At 37.8% G+C, this 23,827-nt stretch overlaps 1 protein-coding gene across 5 annotated transcripts in view; it reads right to left on the bottom strand.

Annotated features, from left to right (window-relative positions):
- LOC131663385 (probable Na(+)/H(+) antiporter nhx-9) overlaps positions 1–23,827 on the bottom strand; it is a 1,718,187-nt gene that overhangs the window by 57,656 nt on the left and 1,636,704 nt on the right. The gene's annotated exons all lie outside the window — the stretch shown is intronic.

Raw genomic sequence — 23,827 nt, 5'->3', positions numbered from 1 at the left:
TTTGGCAGTACTATACAAGTAACAGCTGAGGCTTAACTGAAACTTTTGAACTCTCGCGTTTGGTCTAGCATCGCGAGTGCCACCGAATCGCAAACGGATCGATTAATCGAATCGACTACCGTTGCATTATTAAATAAATTTTAACACTAATATTATAAATATGGATGAGATTCCTCTCAAAGGCGTGAAGTCGGGGTCACTCTCAGGTATGCTTGGAGTAAGCGTAAACTCAGGGTTGCTCTGATTTGGCTATCGTGTAACACATAAGCCGGGACGAGCAATATTGTTGCGTTGAGAAAACTGTATGCTAGCGCGGAATGTAATAACCAAATGTTATTACGAACACACCAGACTCACGCTTAATGTGTTCTTAAGGGACTTTAATGGAAATTCACCAGACTCACGCTTAATGAATTTCCAAAAGAAAGGCGGATTACTTAAAGAAAGAAAAGGATAGCCAGGTTTAAGATTTTACTTACTTTTATTTTATTTAATTATTTGTTATTATGGCTGCGCTCTCTCTACCCTTTGACCTCTTTCTCTCTCTTTCTCTCTATTCTGGATGTAGTTAGGTGACTTCTTGATTGAATTTTGGCTGACTTCTTCGAAATTTTCTTCTCTGATGCTTCCTCCAGCACTCACTCACTGGTAGTCACTTCTTATTAGACACTTCATGGTACTCACTCCACTACCCTGCTCCAGTCTTGTACAGAGCTTTTTATAAGCAGTGGGTGGTTGGGTGGAAATCCCTTTCCTCAGGCCCATGAAGCGATAACGGCCAAATTTTGTATTGGTGGGAAATTTTCTAATCATATCTAGGATTTCTTTATTGATCTGTGGGCGTGAATTTTCAGAGAGAGAAAGGGCGGTCCCCTTTTAACTTGGGCCCTTTTCTTCAGATATGGCTCTCGGAGTGCCACTTTTAAGAGCAAGAGTAACGCTATAGTTTATAATTAATTCTACAAAATTGTACTCTCTTTTTATTTTATATTATGTTATATTTTTCCACTTTCCCCTTTTTTCCTATTGTGGCTTATTTTCTTTGGTTGATTTGTTTATATGTGAAATTCGGAGTCTATTTGAATGAACTATTTTTGTGCCCCTTTTAGTCTCTATTTTTACATTATGTTTTGGAAGAATACCAACTATTTTATAAGGCCCTGAGTAATGATCCCCGAATTTCCGTGGTTTAGGTCCTGATTTTAAGAAAACGTAATCACCTAAACTAAAGTCTTTTGGATTTATATGTCTATCATAATATTTTTTTGATTTTTCTTTAGAGCTAACTAAATTTTCGTAAGCTAATTTTCGTATACTACATAAACGCGCAACTAAATCTATTATATATCCTTTATATGTAGGTAACGTATCGCTTTCACGAAGGGGATTATTTGAGGGCATTCGAGCTAAGCGGCCAAATACAACTTCATACGGCGTATGTTTGGTACTTTCTTGTACACAGGTATTATAGTTTAGGATAGCTAGGTTGAGCCAATCATCCCAATCGTTGTCAAGATCGGTGTATTGCTTTAAGTACTCAATTAATACGTGATGAGATCTCTCTAGGGAACCGTTCGACTGAGGCATAAATGCTGTGGTTTTTAATTTCTTTATTTTGAATCGCTTGCAAATACGCGGCATTAGTGAACTCAAAAAATTTCTGCCTTGATCAGTAAGCACAGCTTTCGGACATCCAAAAACACAAATGAATTTCTTAAGAAAAGCGTCCGCTATTGTTGATGATAAGGTGTCTGCTAATGGGACAGCTAGAGAAAATTTACTTAATTGATCCTGTAAGGTTAAAATCTATGCATTTCCTTTTATTGTTCTTTTTAGAGGGCCTACAATATCCATGGCAATTTTATCAAACACTGTAGCACATGTATCAGTTATTATCATAGGTTGTTTGGTCTGTAAACGAGTTAATTTCTTCAATTGACATTCTAGACACTGTTGGATTCGCCTTTGTATACGTCTTTTAGATTTTCCCAATAATATTCTTGTCTGATCCGGTGAAAGGTTTTTGAAACGCCACGATGTCCTCCAATTGGGGATTTATGGAATTCATAAAAGATTCCGTGGCATTGTTCTAAAGGTACATACTCTAACTTATCTGTACAAATTATTAATTTTATTCCACTATTTCTAAAGACACTGTCTAATAAATACTCTATTTCTAACCAACTTAAATTCTCTACATATTTACTCTGAGCAATACAGACTTCAGTTTGATTAGTATTAATTAGCAAATCTCTTAATATTTTTAAAGTAATATGTATATAATCCTTAATATAAGTTAACGATTCTGGGCGGTCTCCTCGTATGCAGAGTCCAAATTGATGATAGTTCTTCTTCTTCTTTTCTTTTGAGACTTCACCCACTTGTAAGATTAGCTTAGTATTAATTTTCTATCAATTTTCGAGCGCCTTCGTCACAAGGTTGTCCATTGCTGCTTATGAAATAAGCAACATTGTCGTTGCGCACATGTATGGCTTCTTTAACCTTAACTATATTAGCGGTGTCGTTGTCGTTATTTACGGACTCACCCGAACTATCATTCATTGAGTCCTCTTCGGAATCAGTATCTTGTATATCGTATAACTATATAATATAATAACTTCGACAAAATCCGGTATGGGCAACTTCTCTATAGAAGGTGTTCTTAGGTGTGGGATAATATTTTTATTATCATTATTAACAGGAATTTTCCGGGGTTGTCCGCGTGGACGTTTTATTGGTTTGATTTCTTCAGTTTCCTTTTGAACTACCAAAGGGTCAGATGACTGTTCCATTTGTTGTCTTTGCCTTCTAGTAACTACATTTATTTCAGGAATTTGGTGTGTTTTGTCTGCTTCGGTGATTACTGATATGTAACTATCATTCTCTTGTGTTGGTATTTTCCGTCTTCTAAAAGGAATGTAAGTGTTTCCTATTTTTATTGTTTTTGTGTCAAAATTAACACTTGCTTTACTAGAAAAAAGGAAATCAGATCCTTTATGCCTTCGCAATTAACAGGAAAATCATTTTGTACAATATGGAATTTCATTGGTATCTCAAATAATTTCAGTGTTTTTGATCCTAAAGTTCTATGGGTTAAACCATTAATATCTATTAGGTCAATTTGATCGGTCTCATCACGAATTCCTAAAGCAAACTTTTCCTTTATTAGACTCTGTTCACATAAACTATTAATCATATACTGTGTCCATCCGTATTTTGGATTATATATATTCAATAAAGGAGGTTCTTCGTCAACGAGTGGCGTATATAAGTTATAAATTTTTCTATATTTTTGCATGTTACTATCACTAATAACAGGTTTTATTGCGTTACTTTCGTTTATGCGATTGTTTTGATATTGATTCCGTGATATGGCATTTGACAATTTGCAACAACGTAAAATACTATTTCATTTCCGACTATTGTTAACTTGACAAATCCACATTCTTGATAATCATCTTCAGCAAAAATACTCTGCATGGGTAAGATATTGGACATTTGGATAGGTATATCGTCCGGTACACAACAGGATTTAATGATATTGGTAGTGGAAGTAGAATCAATTAAGAATTGAAACTCTTCACCTGTTTGTTTGCTAATATAAGAGTAAATTAGATTCTTGATTTCTCTATCATTCTGACGTATATATTTTATATTAACTGGTTCTATCGGATTTCGTGATAATGCATTGGCTGTCGCATTGGCTTTACCTGGGCGATAAATTATCTCATAGTCATATTCAGAAATTTGAAAACGCTATTTCAAAACCCTGGTGTTGAGATCGGCTAACTTAAACCAAACTAGAGGTTGGTGATCAGTAATAATGGTGATTTTCCTTCCGAAGACATATGATTTGAATGCTTTGATACTGTGAATAATTACAAGCGCTTCTTTTTCGTAAACCTCGTAATTCAACTCCGGACCACGTAGTACTCGAGAGGTGTATGCGATAGGTTGGTCCGATCCAATAGTGCCTTGTGAGAGTATTCCTGCTATTGCAATCCCAGAGGCATCAGTATGAATTATGTAATCTTTATCAAGGTTTGGGAATTGTAATAACGGAGCGCTACACAGCCACTCCTGAAGTTCACAAAATGAACTTTCGATTTTATCTGTCCATTCAAACACCGTATTTTTTTGCAAAAGCCTGGTCAAAGGTTTAGCAATTTTCGCAAAATCTTTAATGAATCTACGATAATAACCACATAACCCTAAAAATTGACGTACAGCTTTAACCAACTTTGGTCTTGGGAATTCCTTAACTGCTTCTATTTTTTTCGGATCTGGCTCTAGACCATTTTCACTTATTATATGACTTAAGTAATTAACTCGTCGCATTAAAAATTTGCATTTTCCAATCTGCAATTTCTATCCTGCATTTCGTAATCTTTCAACCAACATTCGGAATTTTCGATCAAGTTCATCAAGTGTATTTGCATATACAGGGTGTCCAAAAAGTAACGATACACCTGAGAAATTTTCTAAGCCGGTTATTTTTTTAACCGGGTGAAGGTTATTCTTGAAGTAACTTTTTACGAGGAATCCGACGGTAACCTTGGATTTGACCTTGAACCTCATTTTCACGGTTATTTTGAGGTCAACCTCATTTTTTTAAATGGAAACCCTTATTTTTTATGGCGGAATCGGAAAGAGCGGAAAATTTTACGTCCAGATATGTATTGAGGTATAAGGTTGAGGTAACCCCTAGAGGTCAACTGGAGGTCAAAGTATGAATTCTTAAAAATCTCGCGAATTCAGTGGTTAAACGAAACAAACAAAAGGATAACCCCAGGTAACTTTCAACGGTGCTCTTTAATTTGTTCTTGAACCTCATTTTCAAGGTTATTTTGAGGTCAACCTCATTTTTTTTAATGGGTACCCCTATTTTTTATGGCGGAATCGAGAAAAGTGAAGACTCTCACGTATGGATGAGTTGAGGTTTGAGGTTAATGTGACCTCTAGGGGTCAGATGAAGGTCAAACTGTGGCTTTGTAATAGTACCGGGATTTTAGTGGTACAAGGAAGCAAATAAAGGCCATGGAAACCCCCATTTTCGACAGCGGCAATCGAAAGAGCGGAAAATTTCACATCCAAATATCTACTTAGATCATAAGCCAAAGGCGAACTTAAAGTTTAAGGTCAGTCGAAGGTCATCCAAACTTAAAGACGCCCTAAAATTTTTTAAAGTTTTTTTCATAATGGAGAAGGGTATTTATTTAGTAATTGCCCATCGGAGATCCGTAACCTTGAATTTAACCTTCAACCTCATTATCAAGGTTTTTTCAAGATCAATTTTTTTTACTTTTAGCGTTACCCAGTAACAACGACGTGGACGTAGTAAAATCTGTCCCTTTGGGGTGCTTTATTTTCGTGAGTTCCCCTCGCCTCTCACGATCGGGGTGCTTGATTTTCGTGAGTTCCCCTCGCCTATCAACAATGATTTTTTACGCTTATTTTCTTAATAACTTGATTAGCCGGTTAAACTTTTTAAGGTTACTATCCCATACCTATTCATCGAAAATCCACTAACAATTTCACTTGGATCTATCCTTAGGAAATGTACTATGCCTAACTTTATCGTTTTGAGCTTATTCTTCGGGACAATTGCATTTTCAAAAATTAATATTTAAAAAAGCAACATATTTGAAAAGATTTTACCATTCGAAAATCTCCATAAAGCATTAGTGCATTAGTCGGACTGTAGTAGAACTTTTTTGTAAAAGTACTCAAATTATAATTTTCATTTTTTGAAAACATTTATTTGGGTTGCAAACTTTTTGTTTTTAATTCTGATTGATTTTTGAGTAAATTTCGATTCGCTGACTTAAAATGGAACGCCTCACTGAACGAGAAAGAATATCACTTCTTATGATGAGAGGCTGGGGTGGAGTAGAAAGATCTTACAGGGCAGTGAGAAATCTTTTTAATGAGACATTTCGGGTTAATAGAACTCCAATTGCTGTGTCTACTGTTCAGAATACTATTTCAAGGTTTGTAAATTTTGGCCATGTCAGAAATCTACCTAAGTCAGGCAGACCACGCTCAGCAACAAATGAAGAGAATTTATTAAATGTTCTATTATCATTCACTGAAAATCCACATGATTCCATCCGCAGAGTTGCTCAAGAGCATGACATAAGTACATTGTCCGTACATATCATTTTAAAAACAGCAAAATTCCATCCGTTCAAACTACACCTGGTTCACAAGTTGAATGAAGACGATTTCGATCGTCGTGTTGAGTTTTGTGAAGATATGATGGCACGCATAATTGAAAATCCAAATCTTCCATCAAACATAGTTTTCTCTAATGAAGCAACTTTTCAACTTGACGGAACATTAAATCGACATAATTGCAGGTACTGGGCTGCGGAAAATCCACACTGGATGCGAGAAGATAAATCGCAATATCCGCAGAAGTTGAATGTTTGGGCTGGAATAGTGAATAATCGAATCATAGGGCCATTCTTTATTGATGGTAAATTAAACGCTCAAAATTATGAAGAGATGCTTCGTAATCAAATAGTTCCAGCAATTAGAGAAATAGTCGGAGACAACTTCGAAAATACATGGTATCAGCAGGATGGTGCTGCAGCTCACTATGGACGAGACGTTCGAATTTACTTAGATGAGGTGTTTGATAATCGGTGGATAGGAAGGAGAGGCACAATTGAATGGCCAGCTAGGTCCCCCGATTTGACGCCTTTAGATTATTTCTATTGGGGTTATCTAAAGGATCGGGTATACAAAACTAAACCCCAAAACTTGGACGAATTACGTCAAAGGATCATAGACGAATCAGCTCTCATTCCCACTGAAATGATCCAAAATGCTGTTGATGCTTTTTACCACCGATTAGCTTACTGTCAAGAAGTGAACGGTGAACAATTCGAGCACTTAAAATAAGATGTGCTGATGTAAGATAAATCATACGTGAGAGGCTAGGGGAACTCACGAATATCAAGCACCCCGATCGTGAGAGGCGAGGGGAACTCACGAAAATCAAGCACCCCGATCGTGAGAGGCGAGGGGAACTCACGAAAATCAAGCACCCCGATCGTGAGAGGCGAGGGGAACTCACGAAAAACAAGCACCCCGATCGTGAGAGGCGAGGGGAACTCACGAAAATCAAGCACCCCGACCGTGAGAGGCGAGGGGAACTCACGAAAATAAAGCACCCCAAGGGGACAGATTTTAATACGTCCACGTCGTTGTTCCTGGGTAACGCTAAAAGTAAAAAAAATTGATCTTGAAAAAACCTTGATAATGAGGTTGAAGGTTAAATTCAAGGTTACGGATCTCCGATGGGCAATTACTAAATAAATACCCTTCTCCATTATGAAAAAAAATTTTAAAAATTTTAGGGCGTCTTTAAGTTTGGATGACCTTCGACTGACCTTAAGCTTTAAGTTCGCCTTTGGCTTATGATCTAAGTAGATATTTGGATGTGAAATTTTCCGCTCTTTCGATTGCCGCTGTCGAAAATGGGGGTTTCCATGACCTTTATTTGCTTCCTTGTACCACTAAAATCCCGGTACTATTACAAAGCCACAGTTTGACCTTCATCTGATCCCTAGAGGTCACATTAACCTCAAACCTCAACTCATCCATACATGAGAGTCTTCACTTTTCCGCCATAAAAAATAGGGGTACCCATTAAAAAAAATGAGGTTGACCTCAAAATAACCTTGAAAATGAGGTTCAAGAACAAATTAAAGAGCACCGTTGAAAGTTACCTGGGGTTATCCTTTTGTTTGTTTTGTTTAACCACTGAATTCGCGAGATTTTTAAGAATTCATACTTTGACCTCCAGTTGACCTCTAGGGGTTACCTCAACCTTATACCTCAATACATATCTGGACGTAAAATTTTCCGCTCTTTCCGATTCCGCCATAAAAAATAAGGGTTTCCATTTAAAAAAATGAGGTTGACCTCAAAATAACCTTGAAAATGAGGTTCAAGGTCAAATCCAAGGTTACCATCGGATTCCTCGTAAAAAGTTACTTCAAGAACAACCTTCACCCGGTTAAAAAAATAACCGGCTTAGAAAATTTCTCAGGTGTATCGTTACTTTTTGGACACCCAGTATAACTATATCGTCTAAATACACGAACAGATCTAGCCCTTGAAGTCCGCGGAGCAACGTATCTATTAAACGTTGAAAAGTCGCGGGTGCATTCTTCAAACCGAATGGCATACGCACAAACTCATAGTGGCCGAAAGGAGTACTGAAAGCCGTTTTATGCGCATCTTTTGGGTGCATCTTGATTTGGTAAAATCCTATGGCGGGATCGAGCACGGAATAGAATCTAGCACCTCCTACTTGGTCAAAAATTTGTGTAATGTTAGGTATGGGATACGAATCAGCAATTGTTTTTTCGTTCGATCCTCTCATGTCCAACACCATTCTTCCATGACTGTCTGTTGCCTTAGGTACAATTCATATGGGGATATTGTATAGTGAAATAGATTCTTGTATCATACCAGCTTTTAGTAATTTTTCGACATGATAGTTCATCTTATCCTTCATAGCATGAGGAAATTGATACTGTCTACTATTTACTGGTACATCATCGATTGTTCTTATCTCATGTAAGACAAGATCGGTTCCCGGTAACTTGTCGCTAGGAAGATAAAAGACATCTCGTACTTCCTTAATGAGATTAACAATGTAACTCTTTTCAGTATCGTTCAGGTGACTTAAATCTAAATAATCTTCTATGGTTTTATTACTATCTTCGTTGGTTTCATCTAAGATTACGTCGGCTATCCTATAAATCATTATTTATATCTTCTATATCTAATTCCTCGTTAACGCTGTCTTATGCAATACTATAAACGTGTCTGACGGCCGAATTAAACGGTACTCCAAAATCTAGAGGTATCAATTCGTTTAATATTCTGTCAAACTCGTCAGGACTAAGCTGCATTTTATTGACTTGTGATCTTGGCATAATTTTTCCGAGGTCTCGTTCTAATAATAGAGGTACAACAAAGTTTTCTCCTCTAAAATTATTGAATTCAAAGTCTATAATAGCTTTAGCTTCTTCAAGAAATAAAGCGCCTAATATTCCTTCGTAAGTCATTCCAAAAGCATCATCGACTACATAAAAGATAGTATAAGTGTCAAACATCCTTATTTCAGTTGTACCAAGGGTTGATATTATTTCTTTTCCTATTCCTCGGACTTGCGTTCTTTGCGTCGTATCAATTTCATTTCCAGGTGACAGAAGACGTTTCTGTATTAGATTGACTTCGGACCCGGTGTCTATTAGGAAGTATTCTTTGGTTCTAGTTGATGGATTCAAAACTTTGACTTTTGGAGAAACATTTTATATTGCATTAATACTAACTTCTTCTATTTCTTCTGTACTATATAAATAACAAAAATTGCTACATTGAACATTATTTTCTTGAAATCGTATGACATGATCTCCTACAATAAATTGTCGCGTTGCGAAATTTATTACAGAATTGCTTTCTTAAAAATATGTAGCCCCTAAAACTACTTCACAAGGTATTGGAAAATCATCTGGTACTAGTTGAAATTCCGTCGGTAAACCAAATATCGATAGTGTAATTATTTCTAATGTGATAAAGACCTCTGAGCCTATTCCTTTTAACTGTTTGCATTTAGTACTATTTATATGTTCTGTGTAACTTTGAATCAGTCCTATTTTCATTATGTTACCTGTATCAATCATAATTTGAAATTTGATATCACCTAAGAAGTTTGCATTAATTACACAGGCCGACAAAAAAATTTACCAAGAACCCGAGTATAGTTTTCCGAAGGTTTTTTGCGCGCTGAATCCGAATCCGAGGTCAGAATTACTCTGGTGGCTCCGGTTTTCGAGATATCCTAACCTTAAAGTGCAAAAAACGCGATTTTTGCCTATATTTGAGGTTATGTAGCAAAGAAAAGAAATTTTTTTTCAAAAAACTGTATACATCAAATTAAAGTATGAGTTTTCTTCTTTCAAATACCGTTGAGTATGCTCGGATATGCTTTGAGTATGCTTTTCACGAAGTTACACAAATTTGAAAATTTCAAATTTTATGAATTTAAAAAGCACCACACCATTCAGCCCAAGCTATCTAACAAGTAACCATATTAAAGAGCCACTCACCAATTTAAACCAAACTTGGAAATATGACAAAACACTAAAAAATATTGTGAGTATCGTGCTTCTATTTACAAAATGCTCTCTTACGGGTAGAAACCACCCCTGCCAACCCCTAAACAGGCTCACCCATATAACCCTGGGTAGAGCAAGTTTAATTAACTGCTTTTCGATAAAAAAAACTCATTTTCCAATCACAGGTATGCGTACTAATCTCGACCTAGATAAGCCTCATCCCCAAATACCTGCTGAACCCTTTAAAACCACCCCTACCAACCCCTAAGCAGGCACACCCACATAACCCTGGGTAGAGCAAGATTAATCAACTGCTTTTCGGTAAAAAAAACTCATTCTCGGGGGTTTTGGAAACCCTTCAAGTTACTATTTTTCGAGCGAAATATTGATTTCAAAAAAATATCCTCCACCATTTTGAATTCGCTATCTGGCGTTCGCCATCTTGGATTTGAAAAAACGAAATTTTGGTAGTATATTCGAACTCAGCGACCTCGAAAACCCCCGAGTACTAATTTCCAACCAAAAATATGCTAATTCTATGATTTTCATCCACCATCTTGAATCTGCCATCTTGGATTTTCAAAAATGAAAATTCTGACTGTAGATTCGTATTCAGCGACCCCGAAAACCCCCGAGTAAGAAATTTTAAGACAGAATAGTCAATAGAAAAATGTATGCCGAAAAGGGTTAAAAGCCACCCCTATCTACCCCTTGCAGGCTTATATACGTAACCCTAGTTACACCAAGTTTAATTAAATCCTTCTTGATGAAAAAATTAATTTTTTAATCACAAATAGACATACACATCTTAACCTGGATATGCCTTATCCCTGTATACATGTACAACCCTTAAAAACCCTTGGACAGGCTAATCATAGAACCCTGGGTAAGCTATTTTAATCATGTGAAATTCGATGAAGGGATTAATCACAGATAGACATACTATACGCAGCTTATTTTTTGTACGCGGTTGGTAGGGGTGGTTTTAAAGGGTTCAGCAGGTATTTGGGGATGAGGCTTATCTAGATCATATTAGTACGCATACCTGTGATTGGAAAATGAGTTTTTTTTATCGAAAAGCAGTTAATTAAACTTGCTCTACCCAGGGTTATATGGGTGAGCCTGTTTAGGGGTTGGCAGGGGTGGTTTCTACCCGTAAGAGAGCATTTTGTAAATAGAAGCACGATACTCACAATATTTTTTAGTGTTTTGTCATATTTCCAAGTTTGGTTTAAATTGGTGAGTGGCTCTTTAATATGGTTACTTGTTAGATAGCTTGGGCTGAATGGTGTGGTGCTTTTTAAATTCATAAAATTTGAAATTTTCAAATTAGTGTAACTTCGTGAAAAAAAAAGATATCCGAGCATACTCAACGGCATTTGAAAGAAGAAAACTCATACTTTAATTTGATGTATACAGTTTTTTGAAAAAAAATTTCTTTTCTTTGCTACATAACCTCAAATATAGGCAAAAATCGCGTTTTTTGCACTTTAAGGTTAGGATATCTCGAAAACCGGAGCCACCAGAGTAATTCTGACCTCGGATTCGGATTCAGCGCGCAAAAAACCTTCGGAAAACTATACTCGGGTTCTTGGTAAAATATTTTTGTCAAATTCTGTCGGCCTGTGTTATTGGGACTTTAGCTGAAATTTTAGTTCAAGTTTTGCTACGGTACAAGACTGAGCGATACCTCCGTCTCTTGTAATTGATGCGCTTGATTCGAATTGGTCCTCTGCATCGCGCTATCGCGCTCTGATGAGAGGACTGCTGCCCGTTTCCCTGAAACTGATGGCGATATGGTTGTCTTTTTGGACAATTAGCGATATAATGGCCTGGTTGCTTGCAATAAAAACAATTAGTGTTTGGAGTAACACTATTACTATTATAACATTCTTTTGCTGAATGGCCTGACTTACGACAAACTTGGCAAATAACTTCTGTATCACGGTTGTTGCTTAAGTTTTTGCGACACTCTTTCGCTGAGTGGCCAGGTTTATCACAAATTTGACAAATAACTTGATTTATCATTCTTATTTGTGTTCGAGTTCGGCAGTCTGCAGCTATATGACCGTTTCTATTACATATTTGACATTTGAGATGTGTTCGACAATCACTAGCAACGTGACCTTTCCTATTGCAAATTTGACATGTTGTAATATTATTCCTTAACTTGGAGAAGCATGAATTTTCTTCGTGACCGACCTTTTTGCAGAAATTACATCGTTTATTATTACTTTCTCTAATTATACTATTGTAATTTAGGGCATTGTGGCCTTCTTTATTGCAATTTTGACAGAGGGTTATTTATCTGAAAGAACGAGAATTATTAGAGGCTCGTGCTCGCAATATTGATTGTAATTCTAGGTCTTTTTCGACTTTTATGGCATTCTTTAGCGCATTTAGGATGGTGGTGTCACTAGGTAAATTTAGCCGAATTTCGGGCTTTAGTCCTCTTCTAAAGCATTCAAATATGTTTTGTTCAATTATCTGTTTTTGTGTAGGCGTTAAAGATTCTAGATTCTCTTCTTTCTTTTTGGCTTCAATAATTTTACTGCTTAACAGTCGTAACCTATTTCCAAAAGTTAATTCTTTTCTTCATTCCTTTGAAACTCATTGCCTAATTTACCTAATAATTGATTTAGTGTTTGGATAGGACCGAATATGTCAGCTAAATGATTTAATGATTCGTCTACACTAGAAAATGTTTGTTCTACTACTGTAGCACGTGCTTCTCCTTCTAATTTCGATCTTAAGCGATTGGTTAAATTTTCCTCTATATTTGGTGGTATTATACTTAGTGCTTCTTTGCATCCTTCTACAAATTGCGTCCACTGGCTTGGTCTTCCATCAAATGTTCGCACCACACTTAATGCATCATTTAATGATACTACATGTCCTGGAACTACTTTAATTTCGGCATATGTAACTCCCTCGGCATTATTGCTATTATCCAATTTTGGCGTCATTTTACTATTATTCGACGGGACTGAAAGATAAGAAGGATTCGGTGGACTGATACTTGTATTAATATTAACTAAGGACTGTGTAGTGGACACAGCTTCGGTCCTTTTCTTTTCTATTCTAGTTAGTGAATTGTTTCGATGCAAATTTCTATTTGTTTTCCGGTTTGAAGTAAAAATGTCTTCACTTTTTTCTACATTAGGAAGTGACTCGGTTGATCGTCTTAAATTTCCGCTAGTTTTACCTATAGTCCAACTAAGACTTTTATGTTTCAATTGACTACGCGTATAACGTCTATTATCTTCGTTATCACTCATAAATATTACTATATATGAGAAAGAAGGGACAGAGGAGAGGAAAAACAAAATTAAAAGATAGAGTACTTTTCTATTTTCTTAATATTGAATTATTTTAGACTTTAGGTCCCAAAATAAAAAAAATGTGTACAAGGAAATTAATTTTACTAGTTTTATTATAAATTTATTTTACATAACTTACAGCGATTTTTTGAATTGCAAAATATTATTTAAACTAGATGTAGGAGGGTTCGTTAAGGCTTCTGGGAATGGAGGGGCTTCAGGTTTAATAATTTTCTTTATTCTCAGATTTTCTATTGCGCGTAAAGATTTTTGTATAATTTTGTAAACCTCGGGGTTTACTTTTATACCATCCTTCAGTATTTTAAGTTTCTCGTCACTTTTTGCAATTTTAATAACAGCGTCATTAATATTATGCTTTTTTTTCAATCTTTGATTTTCGCAAAACGGTATTTTGTATTCCCTCCTAAATGTTCGTTGACAACGAACACATTTTTCCGGGATAACAAAATATCGACATAAACATCTTCGAAATTGGGTGACCTTTTCTTCTAATGTTGTAGGCAAGTTACTTGATGAAGGTGCAGGTTGTTTGGGTGGATCCTGTACCTTATCTTTTGGTATTGACCAAATCGCTATCGGACGAGCTAATTCTATTTTATTCTGCCTAGATATCTCTCTTAATCCATTTTCATACTCGTCCTTTGGCAATCCTAACTCGTGCTTTCGAATCTCTCTCCCGAGAGCTCTTCGTTGTGTTTTAGTTAGCCGTTTTCTAGTTGTTCTATATCCTAATTCCACTAGAACAATATCGAAAATACCAAACACTCAAATTTAATAGGAATAAATTTAACTATTACGTACTAAATTCTTAATCTCGACTTTATTTTTGGGCTAACCCCCACACTTACTATTTTTCTTAAATAAAGATTTATTAATCTAATGGATTTTAATAGCTAAATATTTTATTTCCCTTTATAATTATACTTTTCGTAATTTATTTGTTTTTATTTGACGTTTAAGAGTGTTAACCTGTATTTTTAATGATTTATCTGATTTAATTAAGTCAACACAAATATTAGCTAAGCTAGCTATTTGATCGATCCTATTCTTATTTTCAGATTCTAATTCAACAACGCGGTTGAAAAGATTATGACCGTTAGAATTTATTTTTGCAATTTCGGAATCGTGTTTATTTACTACGTCAATAGTTGTTTCTAAGCCCTCGTTTATAGACACGATATCTTCAACTGCTTGTTCAACCGTATCAATTATATCGTTTGTAGAATTATGAAAACCGACAAATGGTGGTGTCACGTCGATACGAAAGAAAAAGTACGCGACGAATTATAAGTTATGGTAACAAACCGGGTATCGATAATTCAGTTTTCTATTGTACCAACCCTCCCGGGAAGATTTGTAAATCTATCTAGCGGGATAGATTAGTCTAAGCACGTATCCATAATATTTCCACGAATATTACTCACCGCATATTAAATTGGCGAAAACACAGGAAGGGGCATATCAGCCTACGGTATAAAAAGGCTGGATTGGAATTCGCATACACAGTACGCAGTACACAGTTGACGATTCAGCAATTTGGTAGTTTCGCAAAGTTATTTTTTAAGTCATAACTATCCGGCTACTTAGAACCGGGATTATACTCTGTTAAGTATTATAGTTAACTTTAAACAATAAACCTTAAATCAAACGCAAACACCTAAGACTGTTTGTAAAAAACCTCTTCTGAAATCCAATCCTAATAAGGTAAGAAACTATTTTATCTACTGAAAACACCCTACGTATAATAAAGGCGCTATCCCTTTAACCAACCTCTGCTTAACTCCTGACTAAGATCCAAACTTTACCAACGCGACAGAACTTGAATATATTATTACGTCTGGCTGTACCATCTCCTCGCCTAGACATAACAATTAGGGGCCCCTCATTTCTTGGTAATTAGGATCTTATCGCAAAATTACAATGGTCCAAACACCTTACGAAAGAAAACTAATCACACTCAAAATACTAACAAAAAAAATTAGCGAAATAGAACCAAACTTCACAACAAACAGGGAGCCTACGCTTTCCACCCACCGAAACAAAGCAAATTACCCGAGTCGAAGAATTACAAAGATTAAAATATAATTTACAAGACTACATTGATACAAGCCCATTAGACTTTCTATGTAAAGATGACTTAATATTTAACATCCTCATTGAAATGACTAGTAAAAATTTAAATCCAGCATTCCTCCTTAACGCTATTACGGATATAAATTTTGAAAAATTAAAATTAAATAAAACTGAAATTCCATTACTCGAGCTCATCGAAAATCAAACGAGTTACGAGACAGCAATTGAAAATTCAGACACGTACAACGCGCTCACTACAAACGTATCTATGACTAACACACCGTCCGCTTCCAAATCACCACAAATGACTCATAATAAATAAAAAAAAGTTGATTTCACTCCAACTCGACACTTTACCCCTACAAACAAAACTAATTTTGCAAGCAGCCCATTTACTATGTATTATACGCCAGGGACTTTTAGAACGGGACTAATGAATTCCACTCAAAACATAGTATCGCCAATAAAAAATTTTAGCTTGAAAGACGCTGTTAACTTCGTACCTAAGTTCGACGGATTTAACATACACTTACACTTGTTTATCGACGGTTGTCGAGAGGCACGCAGCATAGTCCCGACAATCAATGAAAATGATCTCGCCAAGTTAATTAAAATTAAACTAACCGGTGAAGCACTTAAAAGCGTGCAAGGAAAAACGTTTGATAATGTAGAACAAATGATTAAATTTTTAGACCTACTGTTCGGATCAACAAAAATTTGTAATCAATTAACAGGCGAATCGGCAACTTTAAAACAAAAACGTGGTGAAAATGTAATCACATTTTCTATTAGAGTGAAAACAGTGGCTGACGAACTTTTTGAAGCAGCAGTAAGGGAAAATTGAAACTATGCTGGATTTAAAAACCAACTTGAAAAAGACAAAGTAAAATTCTTCATCCGCGGTTTATACTGGGTCATCAAAGCACGTATGGGGGAAGCCGAAAATTTAGAATTAGCTACAACGAAAGCAATAGAAATTGAACGAGAATTCAACGTACAGGAACCTGAGGAAATAACCGAAACAGTAAAAGCGCTAATCCAACCTAAAATAGAGCTGGTTCGATTAATAAAAGCGGAAGATAGTAGCATCTGCCAAATTTGCAATAGACCAAAACACACAGCTAAAGACTGTTGGTATCGGATACCGCAGAATCAAAATCAAACTCGGCCAACTACGCAACAGCAACGGCAGCAGCCCAAACAGCAGCCGTGGGCAGAGTCTCGCGCGGCAGCTAACAATAACACTAATCCCCGCTCCAGCCATCAGCCACTTTAGGCCGCCCAAAATCAAGTAAAAACAAGCGCCCCAGTCAATTTAAATTCGCAAGAAAAATTACAACAAATTAATTCCTCGATTTGCAATTACTGTAAAGAAACTGGACACTGGAAGAGTGATTGCGAAAAACGAAAACTCAGAAATCAAAAATTACAACAGGCGGAAAAAGACAAGGGTTCCCAGACACTCGGCGCTGCCCGGGAGCCCCTGTAAATACAGCGCCTCAAACGTCGCACGCACAAAAAAGCATCCTTTTACAATTTAACAGTCAGTCACCAACAATTCAACTTGAAATAAAAACAACTAAACAAAAATTTAGCTTCATCGTAAACACCGGGGCAGCAGTCTCACTACTTAAAATTTCAAGCAAACCAGGCGGTGTCCACGTAGATATCTTTGACAGATACGAACTACGGGGGATCTCGCAAGAAAGTATCTCGACATTAGGAAAAGTTTCATTAACCTTTTATAACTTTGTACTAGATTTTCACTTAGTACCGGAAAATTTTCCTATATTAGAAGACGGTGTAATAGGAAGCGAGTCATGAAAAAAATACAGAGCGTATATTGATTACGCCAAGAATCTCTTAAAAATTAATGACTTGTTTTTCCCAATTATCACCGAAAGTAAGTCCTGTTACATTGGAGCTATTCCCGTAACAAAAAAAATTAACCAGGCACCCAGCAAAATACCTCTCGCAAACGAAGGACAGGCACAGCCTGGCAATAACTCCTTGCATTCGGTCGACGACCCTACTAGAAAGCTACTGCACCTAGCAGTCGAAACTCAGAGGACGAACGCACCTATATACAAAACCCATGAAAAAAAAATGGTCATAAGGCCATAAAACAAGGTGACATACTGACTCCTAAAAAGTATATACCTCAGCCGTCTGAAAACAAAATCCGAGAAGCACTAAAAAAATCAGATTCCGACAAACTGTACAACCTGTCTATTAACTACCTTTCCGAGAACTCAGAAAAAAATAACTCTGTATCTGTAACTTCTGGCATGCGCATGCAAACTCTGAAAAACGAATCCGATTTACTCTACGCTTTAAACAAAGCATCGGAAATGATTAAAAAGTCAGAAAAATCAGAATCAGATTACCCGTCAATACAAGAATTAACTAGCAGTATTATTAGTTGCCTAAATAATAAAGAATCTGAAATTAATAGCGATCGCTTATACTTGCTCGAAATAATAAATAGGTACCTCGATCCAATTATTAAATCACAAAGTAACTTACAAAAGCCAAATATAGTTAGTAATGCATTAAATGCATTATTAACAGCTCGCTCGATTATTAGAGGAAAAGTACCTAGAGCGCATTGCGCAGCACTGCTTGTTAACCCAGAAATTAATAATCCTCACGAAAGAATCAAACAGTTACTTCAGTTGATTAAATTGGACCATATCAAACAAGATCAACGAACAAAAATTGAAGAAATCGTCGAAAACACTTACTATTCTATTAAAGAAACGCAAACCGTTCGTTTGGGCGGAAGAGCAGCAAAAAGCTTTGAGACACTACGCGATAAATTATGTGAACCTCCGGTGCTCAAACACCCGGATTTCAACAGAAAATTTTTTCTTACCACTGACGTATCTAAAATCGGAATCGCAGGGTCGCTTTCCCAATTTGACGACCAAGAGCGAGAACACGCAGTAGCATACATTTCACGTACCCTCACACCTGCTGAAAGTAATTACCCCGCTATCCGGCTCGAGCTATTAGCAATAGTATGGAGTATTTCGCAATTCAGACCTTATCTGTACGGCCGAAAATTCATCATCATTACTGACCATAGACCTTTGGTACATCTATATTCAATAAGTGACCCAAATTCACAAGCAACTCATCAGCGACTATTGTTACAAAATTTTAATTTCGAAGTCAGATATAAAAAAGGAGCATCGAATGTCAATGTAGATGCGCTCTCTCGAAATCCTATACAGGAAGTAGAACAGCTCAATAAGCATTTACAAGCAACTAGGCAAGATCCGGTTCAAGCACTGGTCTTGACAGCTCGACTAGATGATAATACAAAAAGGCCAGGAAATACGCAAGCCATGACCACGCGATGCGCAAGGGGCCGACAACCAAGTGCAAAATACTTGGAAGCCGTCAAGTCCCTCCTGCCGCGTCAGAAAAAGAATCCGCCTCCTCAGGAAGTAGACACGTCAGTAACGGAAACTGACACGAATATTAATTACCCTACAGTTACTGAAAACACGTACTACTATGGGCAAAAAGTAAGGTGAATATTCAATTTAAACTTCGCGGGCTTAACATTTCAGGCTAGTTCTTTTTTTCTTGAGTTGGTAGGACTGCGAATGACATCTGGGACAAATTTCATGTCAATGTCATCATCAGTAATATATTTACGCTTCTGTTTATCAAACGACCAAGAGTGCATGTTTCGATTTTTACAATGTCTGAATTAATTGAGCAAAGAAGTGCCATCAAATTTTGTTGAAATTTCGGCTGCGGAAACGTTGAGGATGTTGCGGAAGGCCTTTGGTGATTCTACCATGTCGCAGAAAAATGTTTATAAGTGGTACAAAGACTTCAAAGAGGGTCGAGAACGTGTTGATGACTTGGAGCGCTCCGGACGACCATCGACGTCAACAGATGACCAACACGTCAATAAAGTGAAGGAATTAGTGCTCGAAAATCGTCGGTTGACTGTTAGAGATCTTACTGATATGATCGGAATATCAGAAGGATCTGTGAAAACAATTTTGAAAGACCATTTGGGCCTACGAAAAGTCAAATCTCGTTTGGTACCGAAAACGCTCAATTTCTTGCAAAAAAGTCGCCGCGTTGATGTGTGTGAAACAATGCTTTCTGACTATCAGGACAAGCTCAAATGCATGATTACGGGAGATGAGACTTGGATTTATGCTTACGACCCTGAAACAACCGACCAATCAAGCGAATATCGTGCTAAAGGCGAGGTCAGACCGAAAAGAGCACGTCAAAGTCGTTCAAAAATCAAGGTCATGATGACAGTTTTCTTCGATTTTCGTGGTGTGGTGCACTATGAATTCCTTCCACCCGGCCAAACTGTTAATAAGGAATATTATTTGAGCGTTATGCGTCGTTTGCGTGAAGCAATTCGTCTAAAAAGACCAGAATTATGGGCCAACAACTCTTGGTTTTTGCATCACGATAATGCACCATCTCACACTGCACTCGTTCTTCGTGACCATTTCGCCAAAAATTCGACGCATATCGTTCCGCAACCACCGTATTCGCCTGATTTGGCTCCGTGTAACTTCTGGCTATTCCCAAAACTCAAGAGACCACTCCGGGGAACGCGTTTCGAGTCGATTGAGGAGATAAGAGCTGAATCGAAGAAGGCGCTGATGGCTATACCGGAAAGGGACTATTTGGCATGTTTCGAGGATTGGAAAAAGCTTTGGCATAAGTGTATTTTATCGGGAGGGGATTACTTCGAAGGGGATGACATTGATGTAGAAGAATAAATAAAGATTTTTCATTTTACAAACAAATTCACCTTACTTTTTGCCCACAGTAGTACTGCTCCGAAGGCAATAAAATTGGCACACAATATAATACGCATAATCAAGACTCTAAAAATAAACAGGACTTACAACCAAAACAGGAAATGACCTCTTTAAAAGACGTGATGCTTGAAGACTAGCCAACTCCCCTACCGGACCTGTGACTTTATCCAATGAAAACATTATCTATTGTCGGGATGCACTATTTATGAGGCGAGACAATTACTTGTACTTCACTGACATATTTGGTACCCCCCTGGATGAAGGTGCACTGAGTTTATTTAAACATGATAAACTACCACAAATGAACAAATTGCAATTAGCCGTTCCCACTACAATCAAAATAGGAAACAAGATGCATTTCATTATCCCAATCTGTCATGAAACTAGAGAGACCACCGAAAACATAAGAAATTATATATACCAGGCACTGAAGCAATTAGTAATAAATATAACTGAAAATAAAATTGAAACCGTCAGTATAGCCCAAAGTAAAAAAGTTGAGCTCGTCGATTTCTTCGAAATTTTACGAATAATAAAAAATACACTGGGACCTTCTGGAGTCAAGATTATAGTTTGTCAGGGACTTATCGTCAACAAGCAATCGAAGAGGCCCACTGTTCAGCTATAGGCGGTCATAACGGTTGCAGTAGAACTTACAAACGCATCAAGAATAAATACCATTGGGTACACCTGAAGGAAGGTGTGCAAGAGTTCATTCAAAAGTGCTTACCATGCCAATTGAGAAAATTAAATAGGCATAATACAAACAAAAAATGATCATAACCGATACCCCACCAGTTCCCTTTTTTAAAGTCAACATACACGTGGTAGATCCACTCGAGCCTACCAAAACGGCAAACGCTTACTTACTTACCTGCATGTGCACGTTTACCAAATACGCCATAGCGGCACCCATGCCAGACCAAACAGCTACTACTGTAGCTGATAACCTTATTAAAAAACAAACATGTACCTTTGGAGCACCTAACGTCATAGTAAGTGACAGAGGCACTAACTTCACTTCAAAACTAATGAAACGTATTGCAGCTCGCTTCAAAATTAAGCATATTACTACAACGGCTTATCACCCGCAGGCTAACAATGTTGAACGAATTCATTTATCGTTAATTGAGTATCTAAAAATGTTCACTTCCAAGACCAAAAATTGGGACGAGTATGTCGAACTTGCTATATTTAATTATAATACGAGTTGGCACAGCAGCCACCAGTTCTCACCATGGGAACTACTGTTCGCTCGCAAGCCACGCCTACCAAGCACGGAGCCCTTGCTGGAGCAAGATTTACTACCTACCTACGAAGGCTACGTGGAAAACTTGGTTAAACAGTTACATAATATACATGAAATAGCTAGAGAAAAATTAATAACATATAAAGAAAAAACCAAAATACAATATGATAAAAAAACAAATCCTAGCAAATTCAAAGTCGGTCAATGGGTTTTTCTAAAAAGCGGCCCAAAGCCTCATAAACTCACAGGCAGTCACTTTGCCGGTCCCTACTTGGTCCTGGAAGTGGGAGAAAAAGAAAATATTAAAATAAAAATAAACGAAAAAGAAACTCGAACGGTCCACGCCAATCGTTTAAAAAAATCGTACATCGAAACAAGTAGTAATTGAAAAATTATGTTTCAGATGAAAGCAGTAATTCTCAGCATCTTTGTTCAACAATACTTTAAAATAGTCACTCCTTTCATAGCCTATGATTGTTTTCAACGTTTTACTAACTTCACTACCTTCTCTCTTGTAGATATTGCTGAATGCGACATTCCTAATCCGATAATCAATTCTATTGTAACTGAAATATCCCTCCTCCAACTTAATGATTTTGCAACTGTAAAAGTTCGTTATTGCAAAATAGAGGTCAAACGATCAGCCAAGACATGCGGCGCGCTCTCTCACGAATGGTCCCCCCCCTTTTTCCGAAATAGAATATATTAAGAAAGTAACACGAGAAGAATGCGTTAAAATGCACTCTTATCGAATAATGACGATCGGCGATAATCTAGTACAAAACTTAATGATAAATCAAACAACCGTACACCCGATAGAATTGGCAGGATACATTGCCCCAGACGGCACTTGCACTAACGCAGGAAGTTTCTCCGACCCTTACGGCACATTCAGCAATGTACACGTTACCGGCTATGTAATAGCGTCGGCGTGCAACGCCGATATATTCACTACTATTACCAATTATTTATAAAGGGGGAAGGCAAGGGAGGCGGTGTATCGCTCCAAGCAAAGCAGGAAGGAGAACAACGGGCAAATGATTTCACACACACAACTCGTTGACAAACCGTTTATTACAAATGCACTACCTCGAGTGCCGGCGAAAGTACAAACACTTATTAACAATAACGCGCAAACTTAAACTAAACGAGATGACCGGCACGTTAGCGCCATGTCACCTCGTCAACCGGCTCAAACAATTACTTAAATTACACACTGCCGAAAGCTACGCCGGCTCGGAAAAGCCTGGCGTAGCAACGCGAACCGTGAGAATCGCCGAGGAAAGGAAGAGATACAATGAGAGAGAGAAATCGGTGACCTGCCCAAATTCTGGTGGGCGTCGCTGTTGCTGGCAGCCTTGAAGGTGTCCCACCGGCGGCTAGGCTGGAAAACCCCTCGCTGCTGCGTGGCCGGCGACCTGGCAGAAAAGGCTGTCGGGTTCTGCCTCGATGACGGCTTCTTGCAGGGCAACTGCTGCGTCGCTGGCAGAGGAAGTCCCGTCCGGCCGATCTGCTGAGGAATGCTGACTTCTTCCGGACAAAGGGCAGGCAGCGACGGTCACTAGCTCTCGTCGACTGATTGCTGTCGCGCGCGTCGCGTCACTCACTGTCGCGAGTGCATGAGAGCCGGCTTCTCACGCTTTCTCCCACCACTCGCCTAATCGGCGGCACGCGGCAATGCCCGTCGCGACAAGTGCCGTGCGCCAAGCCCAACACTCAAACTATTGCTTTTCTCTCTCTCTCTCTCTCTCACTCTCAATACTCGAGCACGTCGTCGCGTCCACGGCTTCTCCTTCCACTCTTATGCGTTGCTGAAAAATAAAAGGGCAGGCATCAGGCACGTGATAACAACGTGCGCTTGATGCCGGCCGTGCGCCTTTGCCTAGGAAGGAGAGGGAGGCAAGCACACGGTGCTGGCCATGACAGGCCTACACCGTCACAGCCCCTCCGAAGGCCGAAGCTCTCCCTTGGAGACAAGGCCTTACCTCTCTTTAAGCTCTCTCTCTCTTTCCGGCAAATGGCTCACGGCTCGGTCAAACGCTACAAACTAAAAATAGCTTATACATAAACTTATAACACTTAAACTAGCTTAATCTAAGTTTCATTATTTAAACGAAGATTCGAACTAATGACCGATCTATACAAGCTAAGTCTTACAGCATCAAACACAAGAGCAAAACGATTATTCTAAAGAAAATAAATCCAAAAAAAAGA

This window comes from Phymastichus coffea, unplaced genomic scaffold, assembly GCF_024137745.1.
Source record: "Phymastichus coffea isolate CEN01 unplaced genomic scaffold, Cenicafe_Pcof_1.1 PCOF00034, whole genome shotgun sequence".
Taxonomy (NCBI): Eukaryota; Metazoa; Arthropoda; class Insecta; order Hymenoptera; family Eulophidae; genus Phymastichus; species Phymastichus coffea.
This window is presented reverse-complemented; position numbering and strand designations above follow the sequence as displayed.